Source organism: Aquarana catesbeiana, linkage group LG01 (assembly GCF_042186555.1).
Source record: "Aquarana catesbeiana isolate 2022-GZ linkage group LG01, ASM4218655v1, whole genome shotgun sequence".
In the NCBI taxonomy this organism is placed as follows: Eukaryota; Metazoa; Chordata; class Amphibia; order Anura; family Ranidae; genus Aquarana; species Aquarana catesbeiana.
Window position 1 is genome coordinate 986,568,823 of NC_133324.1, and position 17,870 is coordinate 986,586,692.

General features: G+C 44.6%; 2 long non-coding RNA genes across 2 annotated transcripts in view; one reads left to right on the top strand and one right to left on the bottom strand.

Annotated features, from left to right (window-relative positions):
- LOC141124038 (uncharacterized) overlaps positions 1–14,775 on the bottom strand; it is a 39,184-nt gene extending 24,409 nt beyond the window's left edge. The window contains exon 1 of the long non-coding RNA XR_012240774.1: positions 14,713–14,775. This is a non-coding gene — a long non-coding RNA (uncharacterized lncRNA). The remainder of the gene's footprint in view (positions 1–14,712) is intronic.
- On the top strand, positions 2,380–4,766 carry LOC141127190 (uncharacterized). Its single transcript, XR_012241496.1, has 3 exons — positions 2,380–2,491; positions 4,295–4,467; positions 4,563–4,766. It is a non-coding gene; the product is annotated as an uncharacterized lncRNA (long non-coding RNA).
- Positions 14,776–17,870: the final 3,095 nt, after the last annotated feature.

The window sequence follows — 17,870 nt, forward strand, 5'->3', positions numbered from 1 at the left end:
TAAATGGCTCATACATCGTCTCCACAGATAATGAGCACAGATCAGTAACTTTGATGGTTTCGAAACAGATAAACACTCCACAGATTTGTTTAAACATTACATGCCCGTTTAACACTAAATGTAGACGGTTGGGCAATTCAGATTGCACCGGAGCAAAAATTACAGTTTATGGAGGAAACTATGGTCAATATTATTATATCCCAGATCCAGAACTAAATAGAACCCTTTATAGTACAAATTGCTCACAGTTCCCAATATGTGAAAATATCGGTTTCCTGAGATTCCATGTTATTGCTTCCAGTTTTTTAGGAGCAGGCATACCGTCCATACGTAGAGGGTTATATTATATATGTGGAAATAAAGCTTACGCCTGGCTTCCTACTAATGTTACAGGTACATGTTACATTGGGAAGTTAGTACCTGCTTTGGCTGTTCGCAAAGATACAGTGCGACCAGATCAGAGTCCAGAATACCCTTCAGTGTTCAAAAGAGAGCTGTTCACTGAAGGTGACATGACATGGTCATGGTTCCCTTCCTGGACAGGATGGGGAATTGAAGCAATGAAAAGACTAAATAATTACACTAGAATTGTAGATGAGATTATTAACCTTACTACCACCGATATAGGTTTATTAAATGAAGAAATGGCTCAGCTTAAAAAAGTAGTATTAGAGCACAGATTAACGCTAAATTATCTCACTGCAGCTCAAGGTGGGATGTGTAAGATATTTCACACTGACTGTTGTATATACATTTCTGATAATGAGGACATTATTAAAGGGCATCTTGCTAAGATAAGAGGACTACAGAATAAGGCCAGAGATATTGCTAAAGATGGATGGAACCCCTTTAAGGGTTTAGGAGGTTTTGGTGATTTTTTATATGGCATAGCAACATGGTTACAAAAACTAGGCGCTTACATTGTGATGTTCCTATTTCTCATGTTTGTTATTTACTTCCTCATCAGGCTATGCCTCTGTGTGACTACCCGCTGTACCAACAAATGTACCACCAGCCCTGATGAACCCATTATTGTGAGAAAGCTAGGAGAGAGCTGAACAGGACGCCGTCTCTCTGCGCCAATGTAACAGGAGTTACCAGCAATCGGCTGAACGTAACGCGGAGAAGAATGGTGTCAAATAAACAAAAGGGGGGAAATGACATGGACATTCATTGTACTGTTCATTTAAGCACAAGAGAACCCATTTTGTTCTCACTGTTGAAATGTGTTCTGTAACCTTCACCTAACACACAGACACTTCTCCTACTAAACGCTCTCTACTCCCCCCTCCCTTTTGCAATTGTTCTATTCGCTAGTTTTTAATAATATATTTCTATTTGTTAGCTTTTAATAACATATTGCTATTTGTTACTTTTTAATAACATCTCACACCACCCCTTTCTTATCTATGTATAAAATAACATGTAATAATAAATTTTTCACCGAACGGACATTTTAAACACAGTGATTGAGTCCTATGAATCTGTTCCTGCAGCTGCAGTATTAACTTTGTTTAGAGTCCCAATCAGAAATCAGTCATATCAAGAACCCTAGAAAGCTTTGGAGCCCCCTCAAAGTGGTTGGTTGGGGCCATTGCAAGACAGCAGAATGCTTTTGTGGGGACATTTGAAAACCGACAGCACTTATGATGTATCCAAGGAAAGGTATACGGTTTTGATGAAAACTGCATTTCTCAATCTTTGCGTAAAGGTGGTTTTCTCTCAGTCGCTGTAGTTCTTGCTTTACATGTGAGATGTGCTCTAGGTGAGTCTTGGAAAAGAATAAAATGCCATTCAAGTAGATAATCACAAAACTGTTGTTGAAATCATGAAAAATGTAATTCATAAAATGTTGAAAGACAGCAGGGGCATTACAGAGTCCAAATGGCATAACCAGATGATACTCAAAATGTCCATTGCAGGTGTCGAATGCTGTCTTCCACTCAGGGCCGGTACAAGGGGTGGGCGAGAGGGGCGGGTGCCCTGGGCGGAGTGTGAGAGGGGGCGGATTTCTCCCCCTCCCTCTGCTCGCTGACTCTGAGCATAATGTGAGAGCCGCTCCGACCGATCTGCTCCCTCCCCCTCATTGTCAGGGAGGAGAGCGACTTCAGAGGGATTGAACCAGCAGGGGGAGGGGCGGACAAGCCTCCCATTATCTTGGTAACTGTGAGAAAACAGTCTGATTTCTCCCGTCCCGTAGGATAGGAGAATCAGTCTGTAACATTGTGAGACTGGTGGCTGCAGCTGTGTAAGTGTGTCTGACTGTGACACTTACACAGCCCAGCGAACACATTACCTCCCCCCCACACTGACGGGAGATCACGGAGGAATACAGCTCCTCCCACCTCTGCTCCTTTAGTGACTTCCCGCCCCGCCCACACTATCCCCGACGTGCAGATATATCTGAAGAGAAGGGATGTGTGGGAGATATGAAAACAGCAGCTGCAGGCTCCAGATTCCAAAGATGCCTGAGCATCCAGCCTGGACCTGGGTGAGTGAGCAATTGTGTACACCACAGTACAATGTAATCACTGAACTGTCCTTATCTCCATCTGTCTCCCCCTCACCCTCCCCCCCTCATGTTCTTTCAAGATATTCACTAACTTTCACTTTCACTTTCAGTTAGACATTAGATGGTACAATAGATGGTACAAATTTCTTTCCAGTAACCACAGATTGCATGAAAGAAATTAACACAATTCCCCTGTCAGCACAGTCAGTGCTGACAGGGGAATCCCTTCTGCTGAGCAATTGTATTGTCCCCACAAACGTGATTATCACTAGCAGATATAGCAACCGCTAGTGATAATCATAAGAGAATCCGGCAGGCTGGTTGTACCCAATTTGATCGATCAACTTGGAACATTCAGCCTGCCCATTAATGGTTCCAATCTCAGCCAGTTCTCACTGAAACAGCTGAGATTTAACCACTTGCTTACCGGGCACTTAAACCCCCCTCCTATCCAGACCAATTCTCAGCTTTCAGCGCTGACGCACTTTGAATGACAATTACGCGGTCATACTACACTGTACCCAAATGAAATTTTTATCATTTTTTCACCACAAATAGAGCTTTCTTTTGGTGGTATTTGATCACCTCTGTGGTTTTTATTTATTGTTAAAAAAAATGTAAAAAGACCAAATGAAAAAAAAAAAAAATGTTATTATATTTTGTTATAAAATTTTAAAACAGGTAATTTTTCTCCTTCATTGATGTACGCTGATGAGGCGGCACTGATGGGCACTGATCAGTTACACTGATAGGTGGCATTGATAGGTGGCACTTGTGGGCATTAAAATGTGGCACTCATGGGCATAGGTAAGTGGCAATGGCAGGTGGCACAGATGAGGCATAATTGCCTCTTCCTCTTCGGGACCGATGTCCCTTGCAGATGAGCCGGTGATCAGCTTTTTTTTCTCCTCGCGCTGTCAGCGTGAGGAGAAAAAAAAAACGATCATAGAGCTTTTGTTTTGATCATGTGATCAGCTGTCATTGGCTGACAGCTGATCACATTGTAAGGGGCTGGGACCCAGTGACTCGGTGATCACAGCGCGCATAGGGCACGTGCACTCCGGAAATTCAGGTCCGCGCTGTGGCTATCATTCAGCTATAGCGTGGATGTCAAGAGGTTAAACTATCTTAGTCTTCGCTCTTGGGCAGCCCATACATTGATCACTTTTTTCATTCAACTATTAGGTTGAATGAAAAAATAAAAGAATGTTCCAATTCCCCCATCTACACATTCCAGGTGGAAGGGGGAATCCTCCCACTGTGGACCAGTGGTGGAATCCATTGTGGTGGTGTATAGAGCCAAAAAGATTAGAATTGTGTCAATGTCCCAATATTTATGGACCTGACTGTACATATAATTAAAAGGTGTGAGTGAACTCTGTTTCTATCACAATAAACCTAATTGAATTTGTATTGTTTTAAGTATATCCTTGTTTTGAAATGACATTGATTCTTTCTTAAAAATGGGGGGGGGGGGGGGGCGCAGTTTGCCATCTTTGCCCTGGGCACCAAATGGCCTTGTCCCAGCACTGCTTCCACTCGTCTCCCTCTCTAATTCAAATCAGATTATAAGCTATACGAGACACACACTCTATTACACTGTTTTTGTACTATTTTCTTTATTTTATTTCTTTATTTTTTTTCTCTATTGTCCCCTAGATTCTTAGCTCATACCATTATTTAATCAGTTTGGTTCATGCATATACATACTTCTATCATATATTACTTTACTTCTATGCTGTTATGACAGCATCTATTGATACACATGCATTTATGTTTCAGTTGACATTATTAATGGATACTGGGAGATCTTTGGTGACACACTCCCAGTCATGTCTGCCCCCCGTTTGTGCTCTGTTGGGTTGGTTTTTCCTCTGCCTCCTCAGCTCCCGAGCCAGACGCTCATTACTGCTGCCTCTGGGTATCAAGCAATTGGTAGTCTGATGCAGCCTCTGGTGAGTATAGGGCCAAGTGTTTTGGACCCTCTTGACTAATTGTCACGATACCATGTCTGTGTTGATACTTATTTGGTTCATTATACCCCCTACAGATGTTCTGCACACGAATCTACCCCTGATGAAGCAAGCATGGTCTTGCGCAACGCGTTGGGATACTTTTCATGCCTGTGTACTTTGCAATTTGCATTCTATACCATGATACGTGTAATGACATTTTTTACTATATGTATCATTTCAGTGGCTTGGCTATGATTCATGTTTATGTTTGCATGACAAATTTAATACATTTTGAGACTGCATTTACTCTGTCAATTGTTGGCTTACAGCATTTTTTGTTGCATATATTGGGATGGAGGTGGTTTGCGGGTGACACCAGACCTTTTCCTTTTTGTCTTCCTTTGGGAAGAGGTGCTCCAGGAATCAGATTAAATCGCACAGTCAAAGGATAGATGTGGAGGTAAAACCTCTGCCTTTTACGTGCAAAATATGTCTGCAAACCCATGGTATTCACGAGGCAAGGTAGGTGGAATGTGAATACAAATAAAGCAATCAGCACAAAAAATAATTCCTAAATAACCTAAAAACGAATGCAGCTAGCACAAAAAGATCATTACATAATCCAAGTAAAATGCATAAGGTAAGGTGCAGCGCAAGAACAAGTAAATTGAAAATACAATGATAAATGCAGTATTACAAAAGCAATCACAAAAAGTCCAACAAGAGAGGGGAAGAGGACTAAAAGTCCCAGCAAGCACAAGGAGGATTACACGTGACGATCACACAATTCAAGGAAGATAATGGTGACAGACCCTCCACCTTCAGAGCAATAGCTTTGCTCACCTTAAGGACTGGACCATTGAATTAACAGATGTCACATAGGCAGGTCCCTTCATAGGGTAAATGATCCAGGCAAAGACAGGAACTCCAGGAGATTCCCCAAAATATACAAAAGGTGAAGCAAAAACAACTCAAAGTGCTCACTGTGGATCAGTTACAAAGCAGCTTTATTGTAAAAATGGTTACTCACAAACGGCTGTTTAAAAAAACGGCATTTCCATCACAGATGGCTGAGTGGTGTGTAAGTAGCAGGTTGGCAGCGGTTGACATCAGCACGTAGCTCCTCCCCCGTACGCGTTATGTTCATAGAGCTTCATCGGGTAGGTGGAATGGCCAAGGAAGCCAACAAACAACCAGAAAGTCTTTTGGGTCGAGACAAACAGTTCAGATAACAGGAAGGCCCCAAGATGTTAGTTCTTCATTTACCCAATCAAAAGAAGGGTTGTGTTGTTGTAACCATTGGTAACCAAGGATAACGGGCAGAAGTGGAGAATCAATAAGAGACAAGATAATTTCCTCTTTGTGGAGTGCGCCTACCTGAAGGGTGATTGTTGTAGTCTCAAACTTTACAAGGCCATCTCCCAACGGTTGTCCATTCAGGGTGGTGATGCTGAGGGGTCTAGACTTGGGAACAGATGGGATCTTATTTTCCTTAGCAAAGAGGAGACAAGTTTAGAGGCTAAATGGAAGATTGCGGGTAAAGTAATCTCGGGCCTGGAGGAAGTACTTGTAAGGTCTAACCCAGCTCCTCTAACACTGGTTAGAACCTGCCTTTTACTGGATGGGAAGAGCAGACAAATAAATGTCCTTTAAGTCCACAGTACAGGCATAGGCCCAACGCACGCCTCCTTTGTTTCTCTGACTCTGTTAGGTGGAGACAACTAACTTTCATGGGTTCCACAGGTGTCTTAGACTCAACTGAAATTTGAGTCTTGGAAGTTAAGGGCCAAATGTTAAACTGGCCTGGGAAGCTTACAAATTCTAAGTCTCTCTTGGAACCTTTCATGATACCGGACATCCAGACAAACACACAGCTCTATGAATTTTTCAAGGTCTTCTGGGGAATCCTTATAGACCAGTTCGTCCTTAATGCGATCTATAAAACCTTTATGGAAAGCTGCACGTAATGCACTTAAATCCCAATTAGTCTCAGCAGCCAGGGTACGGCACTCAATAGCATACTGTGCCACAGTTCTGGTACCTTGCTGTATGTCCAAAAGTGAGCACTCTATCTAGCTCTATCTGGCTTGCCAAATACAGTCTGGAGAGAAGCCAGAAATGTATCAGCGTCTTGCACCACAGGATCATTACGTTCTAGGTAAGGAGAGATCCATGCCAGGGCTTTCCCCTTTTACAATGAAATAACAAAAGTCACTTTGGCAGAAGAAGTGCTGAAAGTCCCAGGGTTGTTGCAGAAATGCAAATGGCAAACGTTTTAAAAAAAACCTCTGCCGTCCTCAGTATCACCACCAAATTTTTCAGGCAAGGGAAGTTTGGGTGGCACAGAAGAGGCGGGTTGGATTGGAGCAGGAGTAGAAGCTGGAGTCTGGACAGATGCAGAGGAACCAGGCAAAGAAGACTTAAGCATAGCACAAAGCTCATCTAGCTTACCGTCCAGAGAAGAAAGATGCTGTTCACGAGCTCCAATCAGTTGTATCCGATGCAAAATAGCCCTTAAAATCTCAGCAGGTTCCACTGCCATTGTGGCCTGTTTGTAATGTAAGGTACCTGTGGTAGGTAGTCCCCAAAGCGGAGCTTGTGTGCTGAGGATTCAGGCGAAAACGTAGTCAGGCTGGCAGCTGATCAGGCAAAGCGGTACACAATCGAAATCCAGAGAGTGGTCAGGCAGGCAGAGGTGATACACGAGCTGGCGGTGAAGTACAAAATCAGCAGGCTAGAGAGTGGTCAAGAGTTCAGGCAGAAGTTCACGCACAGTAATCAGAATCACAGCGTTATCAATACACCCAGGGAGCTAGTCCACACAAAAGGGCACTGAATAACAGGAGGTGGTGCTATTTATGGGCTGCTTGATTGTACATTGTCCACAGCTGGCAGCAGGTGGGGCTAGTGAGTCCAAGGGAATGCATCAAGCTGAGACAACTCCAGAGCTCCCCCGTGGCACAACAGGTAAGGCTGCAACTGTGGAACCAGGAACATCCCAGTTCAACGACACCCAGGTACATGACACCTATGCGCCATACACACACACACACGCGATAGGATTTTCCGATGGAAAATGTTTGATAGGAGCTTGTTGTCGGAAATTCCAACCATATGTAGGCTCCATCGGAATTTCCGTGACACAAAATTTGAGAGCTGGTTCTCAAATTTTTCGACAACAAAATCCGTTGTCGTACATTACGATCGTGTGTACACAATTCCAACACACAAAGTGCCACGCATGCTCGGAATCAAGCAGAAGAGCAGCATTGGCTTATTGAACATCATTTTTCTCGGCTCGCCGTACATGTTGTACGTCACCGCGTTCTTGACGTTCGGAATTTGCGACCAACTTTGTGTGACCGTGTGTATGCAAGACAAGTTTGAGCCAACATCCGTCTGAAAAAAAAACATGGGATTTTGTTGTCGGAATGTCCGATCGTGTGTACGTGGCATAACACAGACCACGGTCGCGGCTCACCTCCCAATATGCATCCATACCTGTGTCTCCTCTCCTGGCTCTCCCGCCCCACCAACTATCTGTCATCCTATCAGCAGGGGGTGGGAGGAGCTGGAGATCTGCACAAACATAGAGTCAGGGGCAGAATGATAACTCATGGGGCCCCCGGGCAATAGGAGATTATGGGGCGCCCAGGCAATCCTAGATTATGGGGCCACACAGTATACACACACAGCATACAATCACAAAGTATACATGTACAAACAGTATACACAGACAGATGTAAAAAAAACACAGATTTATACATACTGTCCCTGGTTTTACTGAGGCTGGCAACCCTGATGGGGCCCCCTAGTGGCCCAGGGCCCTCGGGCAGTGCCCAAGTGGCTCAATGGTCAGTCCGCCCCTGCATAGAGTCTTTTCATATTAACAAGCAGGTAATCCCCCACTTTGTAATATGATCCAAAACTGCAGCTCCTCCCACCCCCTGCCCTGCTGATAGGATGACATCATTGGAGGGTGGGAGACCCTGGAGAAGACACACAGACTGAATCCTGCCTCTGCCCTGCTGAAGATAGGACTGTGCATGGGAGGCAGAGAGTAAAAGGGGACATGACTGAATGGGTCACTGTGATGGGGGGCACTGTAATGTAAAGGGGCACTGTGATTAGAGAGAAAAGGGGACATGACTGAATGGGTCACTGTGATGGGGGGCACTGTAATGTAAAGGGGCACCGCGATTAGAGAGAAAAGGGGACTGGATGTGTCACTGTGATGGGGGGCACTGTAATGTAAAGGGGCACCGCGATTAGAGAGAAAAGGGGACTGAATGGGTCACTGTGATGGGGGGGGGCACTGTAATGTCAAGGGGCACTGTGATTAGAGAGAAAAGGGGACATGACTGAATGGGTCACTGTGATGGGGGGCACTGTAATGTAAAGGGGCACCGCGATTAGAGAGAAAAGGGGACTGGATGTGTCACTGTGATGGGGGGCACTGTAATGTAAAGGGGCACCGCGATTAGAGAGAAAAGGGGACTGGATGTGTCACTGTGATGGGGGCACTGTAATGTAAAGGGGCATTGTGATTAGAGAGCAAAGGCGACTGAATGGGTCATTGTGATGGGGGGGCACTGTAATGTAAAGGGGCACTGTGATTAGAGAGAAAAGGGGACATGACTGAATGGGTCACTGTGATGGGGGCACTGTAATGTAAAGGGGCACTGTGATTAGAGAGAAAAGGCAACTGAATGGGTCACTGTGATGGGGGGGCACTGTAATGTAAAGGGGAACTGTGATTAGAGAGAAAAGGGGACATGACTGAATGGGTCACTGTGATGGGGGGCACTGTAATGTAAAGGGGCACTGTGATTAGAGAGAATAGGGGACTGAATGGGTCACTGTGATGGGGGGGCACTGTAATGTAAAGGGGCACTGTGATTAGAGAGAATAGGGGACTGAATGGGTCACTGTGATGGGGGGGCACTGCAATGTAAAGGGGCACTGTGATTAGAGAGAACAGGGGACTGAATGGGTCACTGTGATGGGGGGGCACTGTAATGTAAAGGGGCACCGCGATTAGAGAGAAAAGGGGACTGGATGTGTCACTGTGATGGGGGGGCACTGTAATGTAAAGGGGCACTGTGAATAGAGAGAAAAGTGGACTGAATGGGTCACTGTGATGGGGGGGCACTGTAATGTAAAGGGGCACTGTGATTAGAGAGAAAAGGGGACATGACTGAATGGGTCACTGTGATGGGGGCACTGTAATGTAAAGGGGCACTGTGATTAGAGAGAAAAGGGGACATGACTGAATGGGTCACTGTGATGGGGGCACTGTAATGTAAAGGGGCACTGTGATTAGAGAGAAAAGGCAACTGAATGGGTCACTGTGATGGGGGGGCACTGTAATGTAAAGGGGAACTGTGATTAGAGAGAAAAGGGGACATGACTGAATGGGTCACTGTGATGGGGGGCACTGTAATGTAAAGGGGCACTGTGATTAGAGAGAATAGGGGACTGAATGGGTCACTGTGATGGGGGGGCACTGTAATGTAAAGGGGCACTGTGATTAGAGAGAATAGGGGACTGAATGGGTCACTGTGATGGGGGGGCACTGCAATGTAAAGGGGCACTGTGATTAGAGAGAACAGGGGACTGAATGGGTCACTGTGATGGGGGGGCACTGTAATGTAAAGGGGCACCGCGATTAGAGAGAAAAGGGGACTGAATGTGTCACTGTGATGGGGGGGCACTGTAATGTAAAGGGGCACTGTGAATAGAGAGAAAAGTGGACTGAATGGGTCACTGTGATGGGGGGGGGCACTGTAATGTAAAGGGGCACTGTGAATAGAGAGAAAAGTGGACTGAATGGGTCACTGTGATGGGGGGGCACTGTAATGTAAAGGGGCACTGTGATTAGAGAGAAAAGGGGACATGACTGAATGGGTCACTGTGATGGGGGCACTGTAATGTAAAGGGGCACTGTGATTAGAGAGAAAAGGGGACATGACTGAATGGGTTACTGTGATGGGGGCACTGTAATGTAAAGGGGCACTGTGATTAGAGAGAAAAGGGGACTGAATGGGTCACTGTGATGGGGGCACTGTAATGTAAAGGGGTACTGTGATTAGAGAGAAAAGGGGACTGAATGGGTCACTGTGATGGGGGGCACTGTAATGTAAAGGGGCACTGTGATTAGAGAGAAAAGGGGACTGAATGGGTCACTGTGATGGGGGGCACTGTAATGTAAAGGGGCACTGTGATTAGAGAGAAAAGGGGACTGAATGGGTCACTGTAATGGGAGCAGCTAGCTGCCATAACCCCGGTATCTTCTTCTTCGGCAAGTGGTCCACTTCAAGATAAAAGTGGTCTCTGCGGCGCATTCGCCGCAAGATCACTTTTATCAGCGGCGGGAGATCACTTTTCCCGCCGCACTCCGGTGCCCTCCGCCGCTTACCGGATCCGTCAGTAGCAGCGGAGGCGATCGGGCCCGCTCTCCTGCTTGGTATGGAGAAGAGTGAGGGGAAGATGGTCCCCCCCCTCTTCATACCATTGCAGGGCGGAAGCGACGTCAAAACGTCACTTCCGCCCATAGCTCTTAAAGGTCCATTTTTTTTTTTTTTTATATGATAACATTTTTATTTATTTATTTATTTTTGTATTGCATTTTAGTGTAAATATGAGATGTGACGTCTTTTTGACCCCACAGATCTCATATTTAAGAGGTCCTGTCATGCTTTTTTTTCTATTACAAGGGATGTTTACATTCCCTGTAATAGGAATAAAAGTGGCACAATTTTTTTTTAAAAGAACAGTGTAAAAATAAAAAAATAAAAGGTAAAATAAATAAGAAAAAAAAATGTAAACGTGCCCCGTCCCGCTGAGCTCGCGTGCAGAAGCGAACGCATACCTGAGTAGTGCCCACATATGAAAACAGTGTTCAAACCACACATGTGAGGTATTGCCGCGACCGTTAGAACAAGAGCAATAATTCTAGCACCAGACCTATGCTGTATCTCAAAACATGCAACCTGTAGAACGTTTTAAACGTCGCCTATGGAGATTTTTAAGGGTAAAAGTTTGTCGCCATTCCACGAGCGGGCGCAACTTTGAAGCGTGACATGTTGGGTATCAATTTACTCAGCATAACATTATCTTTCACAGTATAAAAAAAAAATTGGGCTAACTTTACTGTTGTTTTATTTTTTAATTCAAAAAAGTGTATTTTTTCAAAAAAAGTGCACCTGTAAGACCGCTGCGCAAATACAGTGTGACAGAAAGTATTGCAATGACCGCCATTTTATTCTCTAGGGTGTTAGAATATATCTATGTATGTATGTATGTATGTATGTATATATGTAGGAAGGCCAGTATGGTGGCCTGAATTTATGGGAGGAGCCCGGGGGATATTTAAGCAGCCCACTCACCTGTGGTGCTTGTCGGTTTTCTGTGCGCGATACCCACCCTCCCATCCCCATTTCAAGGTATTCATTTCATTCATTCATTTCATTCATTTCTCTCTACAGAATAATCATTTCTTAAACTAGGGTATGCCCCCTTATTCTGGCATACCGACCAGCAGACCAAGGCACACTTTCAGGTCCATTTCATATGGTAAGTCCACACTTCCAGGTCTATTTCCGATGGTAAGTTTATGTTAACTACAAATGTTATCTATGTCCATATCGGACATAGGCTCCACCCATAAATAGATAGATAGATAGATAGATAGATAGATAGATAGATAGATAGATAGATAGATAGATAGATAGATAGATAGATAGATAGATAGATAGATAATGTTTGGGGGTTATAAGTAATTTTCTAGCAAAAAAAAAACTGTTTTTAACTTGTAAACAACAAATCTCAGAAAGAGGCTTGGTCCTTAAGTGGTTAAAAGGCCATTATATTTCTATATAGGTGTTTAATCTTAAAAAAAAAAAAAAAAAAATTGCACTCCGTCTAATAATTGGCTAGTATGTTTCCATGTGGTCATTGCCATATCTGTCATCATATTGAGCGTACAGATAAATTTAACGACACGGATGGTGAAAGAGTTTATCAGATTATGAGGTTCATTAACTGTGGCACAGAAAAAAGTCTTACACATTTTGGAATGTCCGTGTGAAAAGTTGTATGTGGGCAAGAACAGGAAGACTTGATGTTAAACAGAAGGGACATCTATGTATACGTGTAGGGGGACACCTCTGTAGCATTAGAAATGTCCAAAAAGTTAAGGACAAGGACAACCCAAAATGGGGCCCTATAGCGCAGCACTTCGAGAGGTTCCAAGAAATCCTCCACTGTGGGGCTAAAAGTAAAAAGGCTTTTTTGCCCAATCTCTACCTAAATGCAGAGGTGATTATGACACCATCCTCTGAAAGGAAAAGGAATGGATATTCAGTTTGAAAACTATGATCCCAAAGGGGTTGAATACTGAATTAAGCCTACAAGTATTCCTTGAACCATGATAATGATCTCTAATCTTTGTAGGGGAAATATACCATCTTTATATTTATTATTATAGGAGTGTTAGTACATGGTTATGTAGCAAGTACCCCGAAGGAGCTGCTAGTATTTGTTATATCCGTAATTCACGTTTACCAACTAACCCATCGCAGCCCATAAATTCAGAAACACAGTCCATAATGCTTTTTCTCTTGCTTTATTAAATAACATGAACTGGCATAGGAGAAGGACTTGTTCCGAGATGCTCTTTTGTTGCATTATCATCTTTTCACTTTCTCTTATGGAGAACTAGAACCATTTGCGGATAATAAGAAATCACTTTGTGTGATTTCTTCAATTAGGGAAGATGGAAGTAGATTTGATAGAGAATAATAGATAAAGAGTCACTCTGAATAACATCTTCATCTGCAGAACATTTTAAGAACAGTCTGTATCTCTATATGTGTGCTTGCAGCTTTACCACTACCTTTTTACCACTACTTCCCATCTACATGGTACTTCCAAGTTGAGCTAAAGAAAAGTCACTCTGAATAACTCCTCCCGCTTGACTGATTGGAATCCCGGGGCATTGCTGAACCCAAAGTCACGGGCCATCACTGCCCATCTCACTGACTTGCGTACCAACATCCCTCAGCCTCTGGCAGTACCCTGCAGTACCCTTCCCTTGGGCTTTCACTCACGTGATCAACAGTCCATGTGCCACTCATAAACGATCGATCGCCCAGTTTCCTTCCGCTTAGTTGCTACTTCTTCCGCAATGATTCTTTGTTCCCTTATCTCCTTTCTGGCCCGCTCCCTTCCCCGCTTGCTTTGCCCTTTGTCTTATCTAATGTCACCAAGTACCCAGCCACCGAGCGGCAGAAGAGGTGAAGTGCAGCAATTCCAGACCTAGGGTGAAATCAATTGATCCCTAACAATGTGCCAAGGTAGCTATACAGGTAAATTTAGGAGCAACCCTGCCTAAACATCAGGGTGCTACACTTAAATCAATACATCTCTTTGGATGGTTGCTTCAGTTGCCTGAACTGATCCAGAGACCGGCTTGTTGGACACTTAAGGTGCTAAATGGTATCCATCCTATGGTCACGTACGGACCGCGGAAAGCAAGCAGCATGGTGGGTGAGAGCTAGTCAGGCGACACTGCAGTCCCATCATTTTTAAACATGCATTTTATATGCTAGGTTTCATATCATCCAGCTGTGGCAGCTTCTTGTACCAGAGACAATACACCTACACAGTATGCTCCCTCATAGCCAAGTCCAGATGCTTCTCATATTCCTAAGCTCATCCATGGGTAGCCTAGCCCCCCTAGGGGACTACTTAGAATTACCTGCTCACCCTCACGGCCATGACTTGGTGAACATTCCAACCCACCTGACACTCTGGGTTCAGACATTCACTGTGGAGTAATAATCAGACAACACAGTGTATTTAGGTTCTATGACTATTTTGCTTGAACCAAAAAGGGGAATGTTGCTACAAAGAAGAGGTAGTAGAGCTACTGAGTTTTAGGCAAACAGCACCAACTCAGCAGAAGAAACCCCTGTGCAATACAAGGCAAGTATTAACACCGATAATGATATAGATATATATATGGGGTCGGCTCTTGACATCTGATGTAAGAGGGGGTGGGGTGATCTGGATATCTAGTCTTACAGATACAACCGGCCCTTTGAGGGCAACTATAATGCTGATGTGGCCCACGATAAAATTGAGTTTGACATACCTGCTATAGAGATTTCCCCACCTTATTAATACATGGATGTTCCTTCATCTGTGAACACATAACAGGACAATGTACAATACATTACTAACCGTCAAAATAAAGTGCACTTCCATAATCTTCAGAGAGGACAGGTATGGGGTGACCTGAAAAGAGAAAATCATTGACAATTCAGTCCTTTCTCAGGATTTATATTTTCACACAAAAGGACCATTCCTGCTCTACATTTATATCTTTAACACTTTCACTGCCACAGATAAATGGCATGTATGGAAACCAACTGTTAGGTGGACGCAGTTGGGTGGCTCTCCTTCCACACACCCTGACAACAGTCAATCCCCCGCCATGTTTCCAGGGCTCTCCACTCCCATTGACTGACCCCCGGACCACCATAGTGGGTGCTGCTGGGTAGAGGGGAGGAAGATCATTAAATCTGTTCACTGATCTTCCCTTCCTACTAAGAACATTTTACATGTCACTTCCATCTGACATCAGAGGGGGGGTGGGGTCACCCGTTTATGTCACTGGGTGGCCCCGCCCATGGATATATAACATCAGTCGGCAGGGCGCTCCCCATGGAGTTGGAGTTTTTTCCGTAAAAAAGTTTTCTCAGGTCCGTCGGCGCCGTGATTGACGATGGATTTACATCGCGGGACACTTTTTTTTTTTTCAATAAAGAAATTGTCAAAAACTGCCTGCTATCATTTTTACTTTTTTGTGAATGAGTAGGGGTACAATGTACCCCATACCCATTCACATAGGGAGGGGGGCAAGATCTGGGGCCCCCTTTGTTAAAGGGGGCCCCCAGATGCTTATTTTATTTTTTACTAGTAATAGCGGTGATCGGTGATTTTTAGTGGGACTGCAGCGGACAGATCAGACACTTTACTGACACTTTTCCACTTTTCCAACACCGCTTCCACCAGACCCGCTGATTGGCTCCCCCTCTGGCCAATGGGCCTAAACCTATCCTGTCTGTTTGTAATGTAATGATCTAACCTGGAATGATAAACATGTCACTGTTTTAAACAGGGTTAGGACTATATGATACGTTAAATACAGTTCTGTAAGCAACGCCTCATTTTCTGGCAGTGCCCCTCCCGAGACTAGACTCTGGATCCACCCCTGCTTACAGCTCAGTCATATCAGGAGTGCAGTCTCTGGTGGGCACTGCCATAGTATAGGAAGGGGAGTGCACTGTGCCCCTGACACTCTAGAACACCAGGGGAGGATATGTCCACCCGGTATGTGGTAAATCTACATTCAGGTCACAGCGAGGGGGGGATAGTTTGCCCCATGCCTTTCACACAGGTGGTGTGAGGTGGTGGGAGCTGTGAGTGGTGGCACTGGTGAGAAGAGTGGCTCTGAGTGGCATGTTTCACCTCATGGATGTGGGTGGGGTGGTGCGAGATGTGCGGGTAGGCCCAGGCGCCCATGACAGACATTAAATTACCAAATGGATTACAAAACATTTATGTTTTATAATTTTTTTTTTTACTTTCAATGGTTTTTATTCATTTTTCAACATAAAAAAATGAGTACAGAAAGAAATGACATTGACATTTCCTGCCATACCTTAGAATAGGTACTGTTGTGAGCATAGTAACAAGGCAAATGTCCTGTTTCAACTTGAACAGTGAAAATAGTATTAAACTGATTGTGTGGTAAGGTGACCCCTGCCCCCGACACCCCAACTGGGAACAAACTGTGTCCTAGGGCAGTAGGCAATACTGCCAACCTTAATTTTTCTCTTTCAATCATTTTTTTTATTGTTAGAAGAGTTGCACAGTATACCATAGAAAATGGTGATATAACATGAATAATGAGGTTTACAATATAGGACCATACAGCTCAGTGGCGTACGGGGACACGTGGATTACGTGTGCTCATATAAGGGTAATAGATATGTAGCACCCTGATGTTTAGACAGGGTTGCTAGTAAATTTACCTGCCAAGTATAGTTGTCTTGGCCAATTGTTAGGAGATCAATTGATTCCACCCTAATTCTGGAATTGCTGTACTTCTCTCTTCTGTCACTAGGTGGCCCTGTAACTGGTATTAGATAAGACAAGGGCATTGCAAGGACAGATTAGGAATAGATGGGGCGTCTCAGCCAATGGGCAGGGATTTTCTTGGGTCCCTTGGCCTGCTGGGAGAGCCTATTTATTTGGGTGGAGTCAGGTGATTGGGGTTCTGTGCTACCTGGACAGCTGTCTGGGTGGACATGGTTTGTATTGCCCTGGGCTGCTAGGCTGTGTTGCCAACCTACCAGATTGAAATTTACTGACACAACACCCAAAATTTCCTGGCACAGCCAAGTTTTTACTGGCATTTCCAAAAGTTACAAAATTACAGTTTTAAGTGCAAATTTTAGTATTTAGGCTACAAACAAGTACAATATGCAAATAGCAATGTGATTTAAGGTAGATATTAGGGCAAAAAACATATTATTTTATTTTCGATATCGTAAGTAAGTAGCTCAGGGACAGGACTCAGGAGGGCAAGAAATTAGAATAGGAAGGCACACACACACACACGAAGTTGACTCTTAGTTCCTTCAGTCCACTCCAGTCTAAACAGCACTGACAGTCCCGCTCCCGACCTGCCCTGCTCCTGTCCTGCAGACCTACACACGAGGCTCTGGCTGCTCTGCTTGGCTCCCATGCACCATGACATCACACGACACACTTGGGCACCACCTCCACTAGAGCTGCCCGAACTGTAGCAGGCACTCGGATGGTCTCGGCGGGCTCTGGACCGAGCCGAACATCACAGCCATATTTTTTACTGGCAACTTTTCCTTTTACTGGCATTTACTGGCAGGACAAATTTGCCTGTTTTTTACTGGCTGCCAGTATAAATACTGACGGTTGGCAACACTGCTGCTAGTCCAGAGCCTAAGGTCTATCCTGGGGACATCTGGCTGCTAGGCTGTCTTAGGGCCTATCCAGAAGCAAGAGAGAGCAGCATAGGGTTGGGACTGCGGCTTGCAGTCCAACCAAAAGTGATGGTTCGGCAGGCCGGAGAACCTGTCCTGGTCGGAGATAGAGGGGAAGCTGTTACAACTTAGGGACCATCCAACTTATTACCAGGGACCATTGTGAGTAGCTGAAGCAAGTACCAGAGCAGTATTCTCATCAACCGGGGAGGTGAAGAATTGAGAAACTTCAGCAGGTATCAAGCCAGGGACCCAACCAGCGGAGATGATGCTTGCAGAGCGGTCTTGTGTGCCAAGCCAGGGACCGAGCAG